Genomic DNA, 20592 nt, shown 5'->3' with positions numbered 1-20592 from the left:
GCCTTCTTTATTTAAATCTCCTACTGTTGGGAGGTTTCTTAAATGTCCTCACACATCTCTTTCCTCCTATCCCATTCATTATGCCCCAATGGGATCTAAACCTGGTATTAACATACCTTATGTGTGCCCTGTTTGAGCCGCTTCGCAACTGCCCTTTACGGCTCTTAACCATCAAGACTTTTTTTTTTAGTTGTCATTGCCTCTCCCCGCAGAGTAAGTGAGCACCAGGCTCTTTCATCTAAGCCACTTTTTCTGGCAATACATCCTGACAAAGTGGTACTTCGCACAAGGGCTTCTTTCCTACCTAAAGTAGTGACACCCTTCCATGTTGGACAGTCCATCACATTGCATACCTTTTATGCACCCCCACATCCCTCACATGAAGAGGAGAGACTTACCTGTCTGGACCCAAAAAGAGCATTGGCGTTGTACCTTGATCGTACCAAAGACTTCCAGGTGGACGATCAACTCTTTGTGGGATATGTGGGTGTGAAAAAGGGGAAGATGGTGCAGGAGAGGACCATTTCTCGATGGGTGCTCTTATGCATCAAAATGTGCTATGCTCTGGCTAAGAAGCAACCTCCTGAAGGTTTGCATGCCAACTCCACCAGAGCTACTGCTGCTACCACAGCACTAGCACGGGGCGTTCCAGTCCTGGACATCTATCAGGCAGCGACGTGGGCATCTGTGCACACTTTTACCAAACACTACTGCCTGGACAGTCAGGTCCGCAGGGACGGCTACTTTGGTCATTCGTTCCTGCAGGACTTCTTGGTGTGATCTTGGAACGCAGCCCTCCACCGGAGATGGTGTTGCTCGGGTTTCTATTCAAAGGTAAGGAATCTGCAACTAGAAGTCTCTATCAGATGTACAAGTTACTTACCTTTGGTAAAGATATATCTGGTAGGGACATATTCTAGTTGCAGATTCCCTAATCGTCCTGCCCATCCTCCCCGCACTGCAAACTGATTTTTAGGGACAGGAACTTCCCCTTAAGGGTCCTAGTTTTGGCACACCACTCTCAGTGTATTTCATGGCTCTGCGCTACTGGTGTGGAAAGTCGTGAAACAGAACGCGTCAGAGCGCCGGGGTGGCGCCTGTATACGACTGCGACGTCATCACGGCGAACACGATGCCAACGACACCTGCGGAGTTGACCGACACCACCTGACAGCATGCAGAGGTACTGCTCGAAGAAAAATCTCTGGATCCAAACTGATGCCTGGGGAAATTCAAAGGTAAGAAATCTGCAACTAGAATATGTCTCTAGCAGATATATTGTTACCAAAGGTAAGTCACTTGTACGTTAGACCTGGCATGCTTGGTGTGGTCTCCCCTGTATTATTTGCCTCTGCTTCCAATGTTTTGACTGTGCACTGGACTCTGGTTTAGCTGTTCTTGGTACTCTGGGCACTTTACCAGTGCTAAAGAGCAAGTGCTTCCTGTGTAAATTGTATTTGTAATTGGCTTTTCCATACTTGGATATTTGATTTGCTAGTACGTCCCTAGTAAAGTGCACTAGAGGTGCCCAGGGCCTGTAAATCGAATGCTACTAGTGGGCCTACAGCACTGATTGGGCCACCCACACGAGTAGCCCTGTAAACATAGCTTAGACCTGCCACTTCAGTGTCTGTGTGCAGCTTTAACCTGCCAATTTGACCTGGCAAGTGTACCCACTTGCCAGGCCCCAAACCTTCCCTTTTTATACATGTAAAGCACCCCTAAGGTAGACCCCAGGTAGCTCCATGGGCAGAGTGCAATGTATGATAAAGGTAGGACATTTACTGATGTGTTTTACATGTCCTAACAATATAATACTGCCAAATCTTTTAAGTGCAGTTTACCTTGGGAGCAGATGGAGCTATGGAGTTTGGGGTCTCTGAACTCACAATTTAAAAACACATCTTTTGGTAAAATTGCTTTTTAAATTGCCTGTTTGAAAATGCCACTTTTAACAAGCAGGCATTTTCATGCTTAAACCATTCTGTGACTCTGCCTGCTTGTGTATTCCCTGTCTGGGTCAAGCTGACAGTTGGGCTGTTTGTGAATCTCCACTTGACAGTGACACAAATGGAGCTGATGTGTAGCCTGCATATCCTGATGAGCCATCTGAGCTAGAGTGGAGGGAAGAGTGGTCACTTACACCTGAATGGTTTGTGCCTGCCCTCACACAATGCAGTCTCCAACCCCCTGGTGTGTGTCTCGGGCCAGGCCTGGGCAAGGCAGGATCTTGTGAACAACAGAGACTTTCCTTTGAAGTTTGCCTACTTCAAATGTAGAACAGGGTATAAGTGGTGGACCCAAAACCCCAGATTTTCAGATTACTTCTGGAATCAAGAGGAACCTGTACCAAGGAGAAGAGCTGGAGGAGGAGTACTGCCCCTTTGCCTGTGACTGTGCTTCGCTGGGTTGGCCTGCAGTTGCTGCATCTGCCTGAAAGAGGACAAAGAGTGGACTTAGTGGTATACTCCTGTTTGTGAAGAATCGCCAAGGGTTTGAACTGAGCTTGCCTCCAGTTTTAAAGCCTCAGGGCCATCAAAGACTTCCTCTGCCAGCACGTGGACTCTCTGCTGAGACTCCTGCCCTGCAAAGTGGTGCCCTATCCAGTCCCTGGGCCCTTGAGAGGGGAAGATGGCAGTACAAGGACTGAAATCCATGCAGAGAACACAGTGCAGAAAAAATCTTGATTCACCACCTGCAACGTGGCTGAAAAACAACACAGCACCTGCTTTGTGGTAAAAATCTATGCTCCATCTGCATTGCGCCAGGGGGATCAATGCATCGCAGCTGGAGAAACAACGCAACACCTTCTTGTGGCTGTTGATAATGACGCAAGCCCCACGCAGTGTGGTTTTCGAACACCATACAGCCAGATTTCTGACACATCGTCGCTGGGAGTCAAAAATCAACGCAAGCCTGCACGGATCCGAGGTCCCTGTCCGGAAGGCGACGCATCAATCTCTTGCGGGAGAGAAAAACGATGCATCACCAAACCGACCGGAGAAAAAATTATGCACAGCCTCACTTGTGATTAAGTAAGTGACGCTCGCTGACTTTTCTGACGCACGCTCACCTGTGCGGCTTTATTTTTGACACAAACCAGGTACTTTGTGTAAAATCCGCTTTTCCATTGTTTTCTATGAAGTAAGACTCATATTCTTTTGAAAATTCATATTTTGACTTGTGAATGTTGGATTTTTGTCGTTTTGGTCTTGTTTGACTTAGACAAATATTGCTTATTTTTCTAAACTGGTGTGTTGTCCATTTTGTATCGTTTTCACTATATTACTTTGTGTGTTGGTACAAATACTTTACACATTGCCTTTGAGATAAGCCTGACTGCTTGTGCCAAGCTATTGAGGGGGTGAGCAGGGGTTATCTAAGTATGTATCTCCCTTGTCCTGACTAGAGTGAGGGTCCCTGCTTGGACAGAGTGCAATCTGGCGGCCAACCAGAGACCCCTTTTCTAACACTTATAAAAAGGAGAAGCGTAAAAAAGGCTTGTGAATAGAAGTAATTTTTGTAACATTTTCAGAGGAGAATGGAAGCACACATCAAGTACTGAGCCTTTCTTTAATGAAGAAGCTACTTCCATGAGAACACATTAGTACATGCATTTGAAGCAAATGGTCTGTGCTATGAGGTGAAAGATGGTACTCCCATTGCAAAAGAGAAGATGGGTCCTAGGAATGTAGAGGAAGTGATATCTGAAGAGGTACAAGGGAGGCGTAGACAGGCCCCTGTATACAATTGGAATTGTAGCAGTATTTACAGTGTTTGTCAGGAATCTATTGATATATTGTGAACTTTCCTAAGAGAAATTCCATGCAGAAGTCTGAAACAGAAAAATGGAATTTTGCAATGTTAGATCCATGTAAAGTAAGAAAATATACACTAATTTACAAGGGCATTCAATGGCGTGGCTATCAAAGAACGTGTGCAGAAGCATCTTTCATCACTTTAGTATGTTAGCTGATCATCACTCTAAAATGAGAACATTAGTGAGGAACTTCTGCTTTATGTTTAGTATAGTATGTTTTTTATAGTATGTTTAGTATAGATAAATAGAGCTCTATTGCTTGGTACTCGGGCAGAGGTAGTAAAAGTTTATGAACATGTCCAGTTTTGTTTCCTTGATCCCACAGAGAAGTCAAGGGAAAAAGAGGAGTTGGTTGTTGGAGGTGTAAAGGAACAGGACACTGGTATTAGTATTGAAGACTTTCCTCAAGCGATTGTAAAGGTTAACACAGTTTCTTCAGAGAAATCACACTGTGTTTGTATTTGTTGTCGATGCGCTCACTACAAAAGCCAAAGTCGCAATGTTGTATTCTCAAAAACTGACCAGGAGAACAGAGATAAGTGGCAATAATTTGCTGTATATTTATTTGTAGAGAAATGCTTTGATTTGTCAACATAGCAAATTATATGTAACTATTGCTACGTTAAATTAGAGGATAACAAAATACCTGCCAGGACAATAAATAACAAGTCGGAATTGGTTTCAGTTCCTGAAGAGCTTAAAAAATTCAAAGTTAATTTATCAATTCCCATACCTGTCGACACACCCTTTTAAAGCAATAGTTCATATGGAACCAAAAGCTGTAAAACTACAACAGATAGAGCTGAAAAAGGTACTTAAAAGAAGAGTTGTCTACTTATCTTTAGATTTTAAATGGAATCTTAAAACTGTGCTTTTAGGGAGAGATATTTATGGACCTTTTATTATTCTAGTGCATGGTGTGCTTACCAAAAACAAAAAAATCTGGGAAGAGTTAGTGGATGTAAATAAGGTAAAAAAAGGTACTGTATACCTTAAACCAAATAATATCTATTACAAAAAATGTTGAAGTTGCTGTAGCTGTAGCTTGCATAGGCAATGAAACTTTACCATCAAGTGGACGGATTGAGAAAGTCGATAGATTAAAGTCAGAAGAAATATATGAACACTAGAGTTTCCGCGCACTCCATTCCGAAGACGTTATTGCCGATGTTGTGGATCTCTACAAAATGAAACAAGCAAAGGGAGATCCAATGTGTGTGTGGGAGAAAAGCTTAGTTTCCCACAACTATTCCCAACAGGAGTAGGTGGTCGGTATTATGGCCGACCCATACAAATGCCAACAGCTTGGTCAACTAGATTAGATTCAGAGTATTCTAGATTTCGTCAGTATATTCCATACATATTCCATCTGTTATGTGAGAGTGACTTGTCTGGAACATCATATGCTCTAAACCACATATTGAAGACAGAAGTTAATCTTCAGAGTATTTCTGCAAGAGGATTTGTCAACAAAGTTAACAGTAAGGATGAAATGTTGGAATATAATGTAATTAGTTTGATGGCATGTCAATGGGTGACCAATGAATATTGGTATCGTCGACATGGAGAACTCAAATGTATGTTGCGTATTTGAGGTGCACCTACTTGGTTTGTCACACTGAGTTGTGCAGAGTACACATGGTATGCCTTACTTGACTTTTTTTAAGAGAAGAAAAACTCAAACATTAAGAACATCAGTATGAAGACAGCAGAAGATCTCTGCTCTTTCGATCCTGCTTATGTTTGCAGATATTTCAACCACAGGTTTCAAGCCATGCTGTCTTTTAACTGCAACAGAACAAATCCTCCTCTTGGCAAAGTTACTAATTTCTTTTGGCAGAGAGAGTACCAAGAAAGAGGTGCTCTTCATATTCACATGCTGTTATAGATAAAAGATGCATGGAACAGATAGTGATGACTCTGTACTGTCTTCCATAGAACAGTATGTTTGTTCTGCTTTGCTTCAAACTAAGAGGAATGCAATGCCAAGGAATGCAGCACTCCTAGTTTGAGTAATGGATGTATTAAGGCACTTCCCTGATTTCAAAATAAAGAAAACAAAAATATGAACATGAACATTTAGCTTGAATTTAGTAAAGCACATGTAAGTGTAAGTGTTAGAATATGTACAGCAGTTAAACAATGACAGGCATGAAAAAAGTACAATGCACCAACAATGAATATGGATGCAGTGGACAACAAAGCTAGATAATTAAGAAAAATGCATCACCATGGGGATCGAATACAACATCATTATCCTGGTGCCAACGTCAAGCTGTGGAACCCTGGGCAGCTGAGACAGGAGAAGTTTCCCTGATGGTACTTTGTTCTGGGCAGTGAGTCCACCCCTAAAATGTGTTCCTTCTGCCTCAGTGCCAACCCACCTTATATACCTTAAAGAAACCCAAGAGGAAAGTTCTGGCAACCTCCTCCTCCCTTTGCAAAACTTATGAAATTCAAGCGCTGCCTGTACTCGGTCTATGTCATTTTCCGTAATTAAGAAATGGAAGACATTCCCAAGCTGAAACTGTCTTATCTCGTCTTCTGTTCACATCCCCCATGTTATGTTCCTGCACAGTGCAACCCGGTGCTGGTGAGAATAAGCGAAAACACATTCAGTGTAGAAAATAAGCTTTGTGGAAAAATACCTGCGTCACCGATGTGACGGCATCTGAAGCTAAGCTAAGCACAAAATGGAGTCAGTGGTCAAGATGGAGTCGGTGGTTACATACAGATAGCATTACAATGTTACACGCATCATCCCGAAAGACAATGATGAAAAAGGCCTCATAAACCCAAGTTCTGCTGTTTCAAACACATAGATGTGGGAAGTACTGTTGTAAAAAAATACAGATGGAAAGGAAAATTGTATACAAGGTGTCGTTTTGGATTTGCCAGGCCTGTAATTTCCAAAGGAAGAATGAACAGCTTTTTATCTGCAGTTTGACATACGCTGATGTGAAAATCGCCCAAAAAAACATGCAATCTGAGAAAAACAGAGGCTTCCAAGTATATTAGTGACTATAATCCAGTCATTCTGAAAATGTGGAATGCAAACATGGATATACAGTTCGTTGAAGACAACTCGATCGCTGTTGCTCATAATGTCACTTCAGACCGATACAAAATCAGACAGAGAAGACAAAGATCAAGAAGATGCGGGAGGAGATTTCTGCAGAAAAGTCTCTAAGAAATTGTACAACGTCAGCATTAAAACACTTTCGCATAGGTCCTTATGAATGCTGTGACATGTTGAATGAACTCAGCCGGTTTTTACTTGAAATCAGGGGGAATTGTTTGGGTCAGTCTAGGCCTTGCAAGCACGCAAAACAGTCTTGAAGTCTTTCCCGGAAATTCAGTACCTCACAGAGTTTGAGGCGGGAATTACAGATGCTGTAAAAACTAATATGTTGGATACTTACTATCCAAGAAGGAGTCGACATCTGGAAAACGTTTGTCTTTATGAAATACTTTAATACTATAGATACAGAAATAATGTCACAGAAAATGTAGATGAAGGGAAGTATGCAGTAGTTGTTTGTGATAGTTGTTTAGTTCGACACAAAAATAAGTTGCCATTCCTGATAAAAGAGAGTTTTTTCTATTTGGCAGTATGCAACTGCTCAAACCTTGGCATACTGAATCGGAGTTACTTGGACAATTTGACTGCTAAGTAGATTCTTTCAGTGCTGTAAAAGGCATTGTTCAGTGTTTCCCACCTACAAGAAAATGGCAAATGATGATTTTGACTAGCGGGAAACAGATGCTGCTGAGATTGCTATGGAGAGTTCACAAAGCAGCCATAGTTCAGGACCTCTAAGACAAGATCCTCTTGGTCAACAAATCATTGAAAATGAAGCTGCCAGAGCCATGAATGAGATGGAGACTGTGAAACAAGCAAGACAAGGCATTGTTGATTTGGAGCAGTTAGTTGATCAACTGAACGATGAGCAGAAAAAAATATATCTGGAGGTAAAAGAGAAAATAGAGCATGGATTCCTCCACGAAAAGAATGAATGTAAATGCTCATCATTTAAGCTAATACTAGTATATGTCAATGGTCGAATTGGCACTCGGAAAGCTTTTCGATTGAAGTTCTCACTGCTTACTTGCAGAACACTACAGCCTCAAATTTGTTATGTGTGGTCACCGCACCAACCAGATAAGCTGCACATAGCATTAAAGGAATTACTTTAAATCGACTACTTATGCTATTTGTAGAACATGACAACACACTGGAGTACCAGAATATATCCTGCAAAGTTTGTCATGAAGTGTCAAGAGTACTAAAGAAATGTAATCTTTTAAACATCGATGAGGTCAGCATGGTTTCAAACTTAATGCTTGCCTTTGTACAGTTGAGGATGCAACAGATTCTGAAGACAGACTATGACGTACTGTTTATAGGAAAGCACTTAATTCTGTTTGGCGAACTACTGCAACTTACCCCTGTCAAAGAATAGCCTGTGTTCAAGACCCTTCTCCCTGAAAAAACACAGAATTTCTTGGGAAGTATTGGAAATATAATCAGCTTTTATTGTTTAATAATGAACACCAAAAGAAAAATAAATATCTGGATAAACATCCAATACAAAGAACTACTTAGGAATATGCGTCAAGCATCTGACGTGGAATATGAAAATATTCTGAAGGATATTAGAGTAGGGGTTCTCACAAAAGAGGGAAAACATTGGGTAGAAGGTCGACTTAAAAATAAACTATTTCCTACAAACAAAACAACAGCACAGCTAACATTTGTTTTCATTGAAGAAGGGAAATCCATTGTCTGCCTAATGCCTACTTTGCAGGAGTGCTCCTCTTTTATTGAACAGTTACTGCAACTGGAGAAAGAAGAAATATTGGAACTTAAAGCAGTTGACAAAATGGAGTCCCAATGAATGACAGTAGTGCTAAGTGAAAAACTACAAGCAACATAGAATTTATTGAAGAAATCTGTTTCTAGAAGTGCAGGATTAGAAAAGTGTTTCCATGTTTGGAAAAACTGATGGGTAGTTTTGTGGCGTAATTTAAATGTTAATAAAGGATTATTTAGTTATGCCCTGGGTAAAGTAATTGATTTCATTTCATTTCCTAACAGGAAAGAGGTTGAATACATAGTGATTAAAGTTGGTCAAGTTGAAGGTGTAAAACAGATTGCAAAGGTCTGTGGTGTATTTCTTGCTTGTAAAAGACGTGTACGCTTGAATGAAGCAGTTTCCATTGTCTCTAACACATGCTGTAACAATTCATAAATCTCATGGCAGAAGTGTAGATGCAGCGTTCATTAATAATGCAGCATTGATTAATATCGGTAGGACTGTCTTTAAAAAAGGTATGTCATAATTAGCCTTATCGCAGGTTAGACTGTTGTCCTGTTTGTATCTGGTAAACTACCGTAAAGTAAATACTGATTCAGATTGTGTCAGAGTACAACCGATCCTCATTTAGGACAGTATCCGGTGTATGGTAAACCTGTTATCTACCTGAAGCAAAAGCTTTCGAAGGATTGTGGTGATGTTGTTAAGAAGAAGCGTAAGAAAGAGAACAATACATTTCTATTAAAAAGATACTGGCAATGCCTGTGATTTTTTTGGTTACCATTTGTCAAACCCTTCTGGTATTAACTGCTATGCCAGTGTGGTTCTCAGTGCACTCTTCTCTTTAACTCATGTTGTTCATGCAGTTGAACAGAGCAAAGACAAAAGATTGTGCTCTGCACTCTTTGCTTTGTAGTTTACCTGTGTAGTGACAGAAGTAAAACATATTCTGCATCTCATATACGAGACCTTGTGGTTGTGTGCACTGGATCTATACACTTTACTCAAAGCAGTCAAAAAGATGCATATGAATTCTTGGTGGTAATCTTAGGCACCTTAGAAGAAGAGATGGTACCCACTGACAACTTATATGGACATAGTTACTCATGGAAGTGTGAAAATTGTTCTTTTTCATCAAAAACACAAATCTACTGGACCGCAAAACTGTCAATTTTGACAGGTTATTCAAGGAAGCTTTACAGAATAATACTTGCAGAAATTGTGAATCAGAACTTCTGTCAACTTTGCATATGTTATACTAATGCTACAGCTACGTACAGCAGATAAAAGTAAATTGCAAACACACATTTTAAAGCAGGACAAACATCTATTACTGGAAAAACATATAGCACTATGGCAATTACTTTCCTTGAAGGAATAACATTTACATGTAGACAATACACTGTCTATCTAAAAACTACAACTTGATGGACAGAATGTAACAACAGCAAGCATATGTTCAAGAAAAAACTGCATTTTAAGCTACCTAATTCCTATCTTTCTTCAACCTAAGATTTAATTATGACTGCAGCTGAGAAAATGAAATAATATACTTATATATTACTCTCATATTTAATACAGCTATTTAAGACATCATACGGCCTAGCAGGGATGATGTCTATGTAAGGAACATGAAATGGGGATATGCAGTTAATGTTTGAATAATGCAGCTCAGATGCCAGTGAAGTGTAAACAGTGATTACAAACTAAAAATCAGGATATAAAACTGTTTTGTGGAGAAAGAAATATTACTAAGGATATAATCTTTTATAAAGGAGTTACTATTACCTCTGGATACTGTGTTTCATATTTAAAAAGTAAAACCGGATCAACACAAATCAGTGAGAAGAACATCACAATCAAACAGATATTGCAACATGACCTATAATGTTACAAGTAGGATTACAAATGGAAAACTTAAATAGTTGTAGTTCAGCCATTCTGACTTTTTATAACATCATACAGTATTCCAGAGGTGATGTCTTTATAATGCTCACCTTATGCTAGTATTCTTTATATCAAAATAACTCTATCGTAGCACTCTTAATGAAAAAAGCATTTATCTTTAGCATATGTTTATTTAAATTACTTCAGTAAGTATAATTAAAACAATCAGGTGAATAATTGTAGTGAGTGAAATGCATAGTGTTGTTAATTAACAGTGACATACTGCATACTTTTTCTACAATCCATGTGATTGTTTTCCCAAAGGTTCAATTATTATTCCTTACACAAGACATTATTTATGGTGTTAAATTATGGACAAGAGAACAGTAAAAAAAAAAAGTAAAAGGAAATGTTTAAATTAAATATGTGCTTGCTTTACTCTAATAAGCACTTTATTAATGTTTTCATTAACTTGTGCCTTGCAGTAATCATGTAAATTTGTAACATGTGACATTAACTTATATGTATGATTTCTCTCTTTTTGCACACATCATAGGACCCATTTGCAGGAAAGTACCATCTTGCCTGGCATGTTACCCCCATATTTCACTGTATATATGTTGTTTTAGTCTGTGTCACTGGGACCCTGCCAGGCAGGGCCCCAGTGCTCATAAGTATGTGCCCTGTGTGTGTTCCCTGTGTGATGCCTAACTGTCTCACTGAGGCTCTGATAACCGGAACCTCAGTGGTTATGCTCTCTCTGCTTTCCAAATGTGTCACTAACAGCCTAGTGACTAAATTTACCAATTCACATTGGCATACTGGTACACCCATATAATTCCCTAGTATATGGTACGGAGGTACCCAGGGTATTGGGGTTCCAGGAGATCCCTATGGGCTGCAGCATTTCTTTTGCCACGCATAGGGAGCTCTGACAATTCTTACACAGGCATGCCTCTGCAGCCTGCGTGAAATAACGTCCACGTTATTTCACAGCCATTTACCACTACACTTAAGTAACTTATAAGTCACCTATATGTCTAACCTTCACCTGGTGAAGGTTGGTTGCAAAGTTACTTAGTGTGTGGGCACCCTGGCACTAGCCAAGGTGCCCACACATCTTTCAGGGCAAATTCCCCAGACTTTGTCAGTGTGGGGACACTATTACACGTGTGCACTGTACATAGGTCACTACCTATGTACAGCGTCAAAATGGTAACTCCGAACATGGCCATGTAACATGTTTAAGATCATGAAATTGTCACCCCAATGCCAATGACAATTCCATGATCCCCCGGGTCTCCAGCACAGAACCCGGGTACTGCCAAACTGCCTTTCCGGGGTTTCCAATGCAGCTGCTGCTGCTGCCAACCCCTCAGACAGGTTTCTGCCCTCCTGGGGTCCAGGCAGCCCTGGCCCAGTAAGGAAGAACAAAGGACTTCCTCTGAGAGAGGATGTAACACCCTCTCCCTTTGGAAATAGGTGTGAGGGCTCAGGAGGAGTAGCCTCCCCCAGCCTCTGGAAATGCTTTGCCCATCTCTGCACAAGCCAGTCTACACCGGTTCAGGGATCCCCCAGCTCTGCTCTGGCGCGAAACTGGACAAAGGAAAGGGGAGTGACCACTCCCCTGACCTGCACCTCCCAGGGGAGGTGCCCAGAGCTCCTCCAGTGTGTCCCAGACCTCTGCCATCTTGGAAACAGAGGTGTTTGTGGCACACTGGACTGCTCTGAGTTGCCAGTGCCAGCAGGTGACGTCAGAGGCTCCTTCTGATAGGCTCTTACCTCTCTTGGTAGCCAATTCTCCTTCCTTGGTAGCCAAACCTCCTTTTCTGGCTATTTAGGGTCTCTGCTTTGGGGAATTCTTCAGATAACGAATGCAAGAGCTCACCAGAGTTCCTATGCATCTCCCTCTTCACCTTCTGCCAAAGGATCGACCACTGACTGCTCAGGACGCCTGCAAAACCACAACAAAGTAGCAAGACAACTACTAGCAACCTTGTATCGCTTCATCCTGCCGGCTTTCTCAACTGTTTCCAGGTGGTGCATGCTCTGGGGGTAGCCTGCCTCCTCTCTGCACCAGGAGCTCTGAAGAAATCTCCGTGGGTCGACGGAATCTTCCCCCTGCAACTGCAGGCAACAAAATACTGCATCACCGGTCCTCTGGGTCCCCTCTCAGCACGACGAGCATGGTCCCTGGAACTCAGCAACTCTGTCCAAGTGACTCCCACAGTCCAGTGACTCTTCAGTCCAAGTTTGGTGGAGGTAAGTCCTTGCCTCCCCACGCTACACTGCATTGCTGGGTACTGCGTGATTTGCAGCTGCTCCGGCTCCTGTGCACTCTTCCAGGATTTCCTTTGTGCACAGCCAAGACTTGGTCCCCGACACTCTAACCTGCAGTGCACAACCTTCTGAGTTGTCCTCCGGCGTCGTGGGACTCCCTTTTGTGACTTTGGGTGGACTCCGGTTCACTTTTCTTCCAAGTGCCTGTTCAGGTACTTCTGCGGGTGCTGCCTGCTTCTGTGAGGGCTCCCTATGTTGCTGGGCGCCCCCTCTGTCTCCTCATCCAAGTGGCGACATCCTGGTCCCTCCTGGGCCACAGCAGCACCCAAAAACCCTAATCGCGACCCTTGCAGCTAGCAAGGCTTGTTTGCGGTCTTTCTGCATGGGATCACCTCTGCAAGCTTCTTCACGACGTGGGACATCCATCCTCCAAAGGGGAAGTTCCTAGTCCTCTTCTTTCTTGCAGAACTCCAAGCTTGTTCCAACCGGTGGCAGCTTCCTTGCACCCTCATCTGGCATTTCCTGGGCTCCTGCCAACTCTCGACACTGTCGCGACTATTGGACTTGGTCCCCTTGTCTTACAGGTACTCATGTCTGGAAATCCACTGTTGTTGCATTGCTGGTATTTGTTCTTCCTGCAGAATCCCCCTATCACGACATCTTTGCTCTCTGGGGGTAGTAGGTACACTTTACACCTACCGTTCAGGGTCTTGGGGTGGGCTATTTTTCTAACCCTCACTGTTTTCTTACAGTCCCAGCGACCCTCTACAAGCTCACATAGGTTTGGGGTCCATTCGTGGTTCGCATTCCACTTTTGTAGTATATGGTTTGTGTTGCCCCTATACCTATGTGCTCCTATTGCAATCTACTGTAATTTTACATTCCTTGCATTACTTCCTTTTGCTATTATCTGCATAATTTTGGTTTGTGTACATATATCTTGTGTATATAACTTATCCTCATACTGAGGGTACTCACTGAGATACTTTTGGCATATTGTCATAAAAATAAAGTACCTTTATTTTTAGTACTTCTGTGTATTGTGTTTTCTTATGATATTGTGCATATGACACCAGTGGTATAGTAGGAGCTTTACATGTCTCCTAGTTCAGCCTTAGCTGCTTTGCCATAGTTACCTTCTATCAGCCTAAGATGGTAGAAACACCTCTTGTACACTAATATACACTAATAAGGGATAACTGGACCTGGCACAAGGTGTAAGTACCTCTGGTACCCACTACAAGCCAGGCCAGCCCCCTACACCATTTGTTTCAGTAATGTAGGTGACTAATTAGATCGTTGTGTAATTCATCCAATAAAACACACAGGCAGATGTTGGTGCATACAGTAATAAATCCACGCACATATTCATACATACACTGATAAATCCAGTCACCCACTCATGCATACACTGACACACTTAGGAGCACACTTATGCATACACTTAAATCCAGACACAAACTAATGCATACACTGTCACACCCAGGCACACAATCATGTATACAGTATCACACCAAGGTAGGCACTCGTGCATACACTGAGATACCCAGGGACACACGTATGTATACACTGACACACCCAGGCACACACTGATACAGACATTGACACACCCAGGCACACACTGATACCGACACTGACACACCCAGGCACACACTGATACAGACACTGACCCACCCAGGCACACACTAATACATACACTATCACACGTAAGAGCACACTCATGCATTCACTTACAGACACAGGCATACACTAATACATACGCTATTAAACCCAGGCACACACACATGCAGACACTGACACAAAGAGGCACACACTGATACACCTAGGCACACACTGACACAGACAGTGACACACCCATTTAGACACTCATGCATACTCTCACATACCCAGGCACACACTTATGTATACACTGACATACCCAAAAATGCACTTATGTATACACTGATATACCCAAGCATGCACTTATACATAGACTGACACACTCAGGCACATACTGAAGCATAGACTGACACAGCTAGGCACACACTAATAAAGCATACAATAACACACCCGGGCACATACTCATGCATACACTGACACACCCAGGCATACAATGGTGCTACACTGAGACACCTAGACACACACTCATGCATATATGGACACACCCATGCAACGCTGACATATACATTAACACATACAGGTACACATTGATGCATACACTGACACACCCAAGGACACACTAATACATAGATTAACAAGCCCAGGCACACACTCATGCAACCTCTGACACCCCCCGGCACACACTAATCCATACACTGAGACAACCATGCATACACTCAATTACTAACAAAGTGAGACACACACTGATGCATACACTAACAAACCCTGGAACACAATATGCATACACTCACTTACCCAGGCATATACTGATACATACACTAACACAACTATGGTTCACACGCATATGTGACACAGCCAGGCCCACACTCGTGCATACACTGACATACCCAGGCACACATTCTTGCATACACTCACACATCCAGGCTCATATTGATGCAGACACTGACAGAGCCATGCACGCACGCATACATGACACACCCAGAGACACACTCATGCATACACTGACACACTCTGGCACACATTGATTTATACACTCAGACACACAGGCACATACTCATGCAAACACAAACACACCCAGGCACACACTGACAGATACACTAACACACCCAGGTACACACTAATGCATACACTGACACATCCAGGCACACACTGATGCACATACTAACAAACCCAGGCACACACTCTTGCATACACTAATGCATACACTGAGACACCCAGGCACAAACCCATGCATAGACTGATGCTTACACTAACAAACCCAGACACACATTCATGTATACACTGACACACCAGGCACACAGTCATGCCTTCACTGACACACACTTGTGCATACACTAAAAAACCCAGTCACCTCCTTGTGCATACACTGACACACCCAGTCACACACTAATGCATACACTCACATCCAGGTGCACACTCATGCATACACTGACATACCTTGGCACACACTCATGCATATACTTACCCAGACAGGCTCGCACCCAGGCACACACTCACACACATATACTACACTAAAAAACCCAGGCACACATTCATGCATACACTGGCACACCAAGGCAGACAATAATGTATACACTGACACCCCCAGGCACACATTCATACATTCACTGTCATACCCCGTCACACAGTAACACATACGCTAACATACCCAGTCACACACTAACGTGTACACACCCAGGCAGACACTCGTGCATAGACTGAAACAGCCAGGCACAAAGTGATGCATACTCTGACACAGCCAGGCACATTCTTATGAATACACTGATGCATACACTAACACACCAAGGCACACACCCATACATTTATTCACACACCTATGCACATACTCATCCATACACTGACATACCTAAGAACACACACATATTATATATAGACACAAGCAGAAATCCACACATTTGCCATTAAAAACATGTAACATATAGGTCATCATTATGACCTAAGCGGTAAATCGCGCCTACCGCCACGGCGATGGCGTCCAAAAGACTGTCACCCTGGCTACCTAACGTCTGCCATATTATGACTATAGCCAGAATTCTGGCTACGGTCATGGCGGCGGATGGCGATAAGGTGGACACATGATACGGCCTGGTGGTGTTCCGCTACCGGATGCTGCTGCTGGCAGCAGTGCTGCATCCCGTCTCCTACCGGAGGGCCCCCTGCAAGCAGGTAAGTCGGGTTCTCCAACAGGGGAGAGGGGTCTGTTGCGTGTGTGTTTGGGGGTGGGTGTGACTGTTTTTGTATGCGTGCATGCGGGTATGAGGTGTGTGGAATGCGTGTGTGCAGGAATGGGTGTGAGTGTATGTGTATGTTGTGACGTGTGAATGCGTGTGTGCTGTTATGTATGTTAGTGTGTGTTGCAGTGTGTGTTTATGAATGTATGCATGCGTGGGTGAATGTGGGTATGCATGTGTGTATATCTGTGTGTGTATGTCGGGGGTCAGAAGGGGGAAAGGGAGGATGGGAGAGGACTCTGGGGAGGGGCAGGGGGTGGGGAAGACCCCTATCAATGCCAGGGAAGGAATTCCCTGGCACTGATAGTGCCTACCGCCATGGTTTTTGTGGCAGTAAGATTGCCACGAAAACCATGGTGGTAGGCGGGGTCATAATCCCGGCGGTGGGATTGTGACAGCCGCTTGTGTGGAGACCGAAGACTCCAGCCCGGTGATTGTCACTGCCCTGGCGGACAGAGTGGGTCATTGGAGGTTTGGCTTGTGCCAAACCGTCAATGTTATATTTTGGGGAAAGGTACCGCCAACCTGTTGGCAGTACCTTTCTCCAAAATAACGCCGTCCGCCAAGGTCGTGATGAGGGCCATAGTGTAGCTTTCTTTAAACTATAAAAGGTGGTTCAAACTAACCTTTTTTTTTTTGTGTGTTTTTAACAAATGTTGTTTTTTGGTGTTTTTTTATCTATGGAAAACTGACTTTAAAACAGTGCACAGAACTGGTGGAACAGGTTGTCACACAAATTAACATTTGTGGCTTCTTGTTGAATCCAGAATTGCTGATATTGACTGTTCTCCAACAGTCAGCACTTTACAACAGTGCAAGCAAAAAGTACTGACATTCAACAACTCAGGAGTCACTGCTGGAATCAGAGCAGGAGTTGGAGACTGTAAAGTATCTGCTGGTGCCAGTGGAGGTGCAGTATATGTTGAAGCCTGTTGTGCGTTTTCCCTCTGCTCTAGCTAAATGCAGAGGATGAATGTTATTTAAGTGTTTTAGCATAGAGGTGGTGTCGTGTGAGTAGTTTTGGAAGTACCTCCTGATAAGGTCATGTTGCACAGAGTGCATGCCACCTTCCTTGCCACCACCTTCTTCTCCCCTGAGGGCATGGTGAAGAATCTTCAGGCTTTTGTTTCCTTTCTGGCTGGTAGTTGTTCTTCTTCTGATGAAGATTCCAAATGCTGTACCTCTGCCTGATCTTGAGAGGAAGCTGCTATTTTTGAAATACAAAAAACACCTAAGTACAAAAACAACAACTTGTATTTAGGTGAATTGGAAAGGTGTTAGAGAACGCACCACACGCAAAGGGAAAAAAATGGGAGGGACTTTCATCACACACGGTGGAAAGTGTTTTCAGCTAGTGAAAGGCCTTTTTTTTTACTATGTCATCTGTCATTTTCTAGAAAACAACTAGAAATGTCATATTACTAACTGTTAGGCCAGTTTCTATGACATAATATCAAATCCCTAACCTCAAAAATTAATTTTGTACAATAGATATATGACTTTACATATTGCAAAAAACCACGCCACCTTCTCTGCGATTTTGCAAAGCCATAGGGTGCTAACTGGACAGTCCGTGATGGATTTGCAAAGCTTAAAAATATATTTTTTTAAATATAAACACTATGGGGGTCATTACAACCCTGGCGGTCGGTGTTAAAGCGGCGGTAAAACCGCCAACAGGCCGGCGGAAAAAAAATGGAAGTACGACCGTGGTGGAAGCCGCCAACATAGACAGCCACTTTAACACTCCGAACGCCACGGCGGTACAAACAAACAGCATGGCGGTCACTGCCAACAGACAGGCGGAGGACAATGTACCACCCACAGTATCACAACCTACCAGTCTGCCACCTTTTCCGGGGCGGATTCACCGCAAACAAAAACACAGCGGAAACAGGACTTCGAAGGGAAAACTCTCACCTCTACACACCCCACGAGGAATCCGGACGCTATGGAACCGGAACTTCAGATCCTGCCAGCCCTTATCTTCTTGCTCCTCTACCAGGAGCACGAACGCCGGCGGCGAAGACCACAGTGAGTACTGCACCTATGACACAGGGGAGGGGGGAGGGAAAAAACAGGGACACACACACGCAACACGCAACACCCCAACTCCCACCCTCACCCACTACAACACACACACTAATACAGCATGATACATTACAGTTACACCCCCCAACTCCCCCGGAAGAATGCAAAGACAAAAGGAAATGAGTGTTACCATTGAAATATATTAAAATCCAGTACGCAAAAAATATATATACACCATAAACAAATATATACACCAAGAATAGTAGTCCAGGTAGTGCTCCATTGAAGTCCGTGGAACACTGGGCCGCACCGCATGGGCGAGGCCCACACTCAATCCCCGAACATGACGGAGAGAACACTGCAGGGGCATCAGATAGCAATACAACAGGCACCTCAGGGGGGGCACCTCAGCCGGTTGAGTGCATGACGCCAAATCCACGAGGGGGCCACATGCCCACTGTTCCATCCTGGGGAGTGCAAAGCCACAGTCTCTCAAGTCTCTGCAGTGGGTGGGTTGCCCACTGTTCCATCCTGGGGAGTGCAAAGCCACAGTCTCTAATGTCTCTACTGGTTCTGGAGGGGGCCTTATGCCCAGAGTGCTTCATCCTGCCAAGGACTGAGGTAGTGGTTGTTAATCTCCACTGGTTCTGGAGGGGGCCTTGTGCCCAGAGTGCTTCATCCTGCTTGTGACGGACTCAGTAGCGTCAGTGCCCTTGGTGCTCATGGCCCAGCGGTGCTTGTGGCGGCAGTGTCCTGTTCAGCGGTGCTTGTGGCGGCGGTGTCCTTGTCAGCGGTGCTTGTGGCGGCAGTGTCCTGTTCAGCGGTGCTTGTGGCAGCGGTGTCCTTGGCAGCGGTACTTGTGGCGGCGGTGTCCTGTTCAGCGGTGGTTGTGGCAACGGTGTCCTGTTCAGCGGTGCTTGTGGCGGCGGTATCCTTGGCAGTGACTCAGCTGCTGGCGGTCCTGTCTGGCCCAGCGGGGCTGGTGCTGGTGGTCCTTTATGGCCCAGCGGCGCTGGTGCTGGTGGTCCTTTATGGCCCTGCGGGGCTGGTGCTGGCGGTCCTGTCCTGGGCAGCAGGGCTGGTGGTCCTGTCCTGGGCAGCAGGGCTGGTGCTGGCGGTCCTGTCCTGGGCAGCTGGGCTGGTGCTGGCGGTCCTGTCCTGGGCAGCAGGGCTGGTGCTGGAGGTCCTGTCCTGGGCAGCAGGGCTGGTGCTGGCGGTGGCCGGGGGATGATGGCGGTGGCCTCCTGGGCAGCGGAGATGATGGCGGTGGCCTCCTGGGCAGCGGGGATGATGGCGGTGGCCTCCTGGGCAGCAGGGCTGGTGCTGGCGGTGGCCTCCTGGGCAGTGGGGATGATGGCGGTGGCCTCCTGGGCAGCGGGGATGATGGTGGTGGCCTCCTGGACAGCGGGGATGATGGCGGTAGCCTACTGGGCAGCAGGGCTGGTGTTGGCGGTGGCCTCCTGGGCAGCGGGATGATGGCGGTCTTCTCCGCCGTGCTGCTCTTCCCAGACTTGCTGAGTTTCTTGTGCCCGTTCCCCACCTTGGAAGGTGTCGCAGCTGACTCCACACTCCCATCTGTACCCCTGGAAGCGGCTTTGGTGGCTGGAGTCTTCCCCCTCTCCCGCCGGGCACTGGCCAACTTTTGATGCTTGACAGGTGGGGGACTGTCCGTGCTGTGGCTCCGTGCCACACTGACTGCCCTGCTGCCCGGTGCACTCCAGATTCTGGTGACTAAGGCACCACTGGTCCCGGAGATGTTGTGGCTGAGGTGCTAGGTTGGGACCTGGAGTCGGGCCCTAGGAGACTGACGGGGTGGGGGAGGTGAGGGAAAGAGGTCAAGGGTGGACAGGAAAAGTTTCTTGGGAGCACTGGGACGGGTAGCTGGAGGGGGTTTGTGAGTGGAGGAAGAGGTTGTGGTTGTAGGAGG

General features: G+C 44.7%; 1 protein-coding gene across 1 annotated transcript in view; it reads left to right on the top strand.

Annotated features, from left to right (window-relative positions):
- The window catches only part of LOC138249319 (transient receptor potential cation channel subfamily M member 2-like), a 1037937-nt gene that overhangs the window by 946624 nt on the left and 70721 nt on the right, over positions 1–20592 (top strand). The window lies entirely within an intron of this gene.

This window comes from Pleurodeles waltl, chromosome 8 (genome assembly GCF_031143425.1).
Source record: "Pleurodeles waltl isolate 20211129_DDA chromosome 8, aPleWal1.hap1.20221129, whole genome shotgun sequence".
In the NCBI taxonomy this organism is placed as follows: domain Eukaryota; kingdom Metazoa; phylum Chordata; class Amphibia; order Caudata; family Salamandridae; genus Pleurodeles; species Pleurodeles waltl.
The sequence above is the reverse complement of the archived record's forward strand: the minus strand, read 5'-3'. Positions and strand labels throughout refer to the sequence as shown.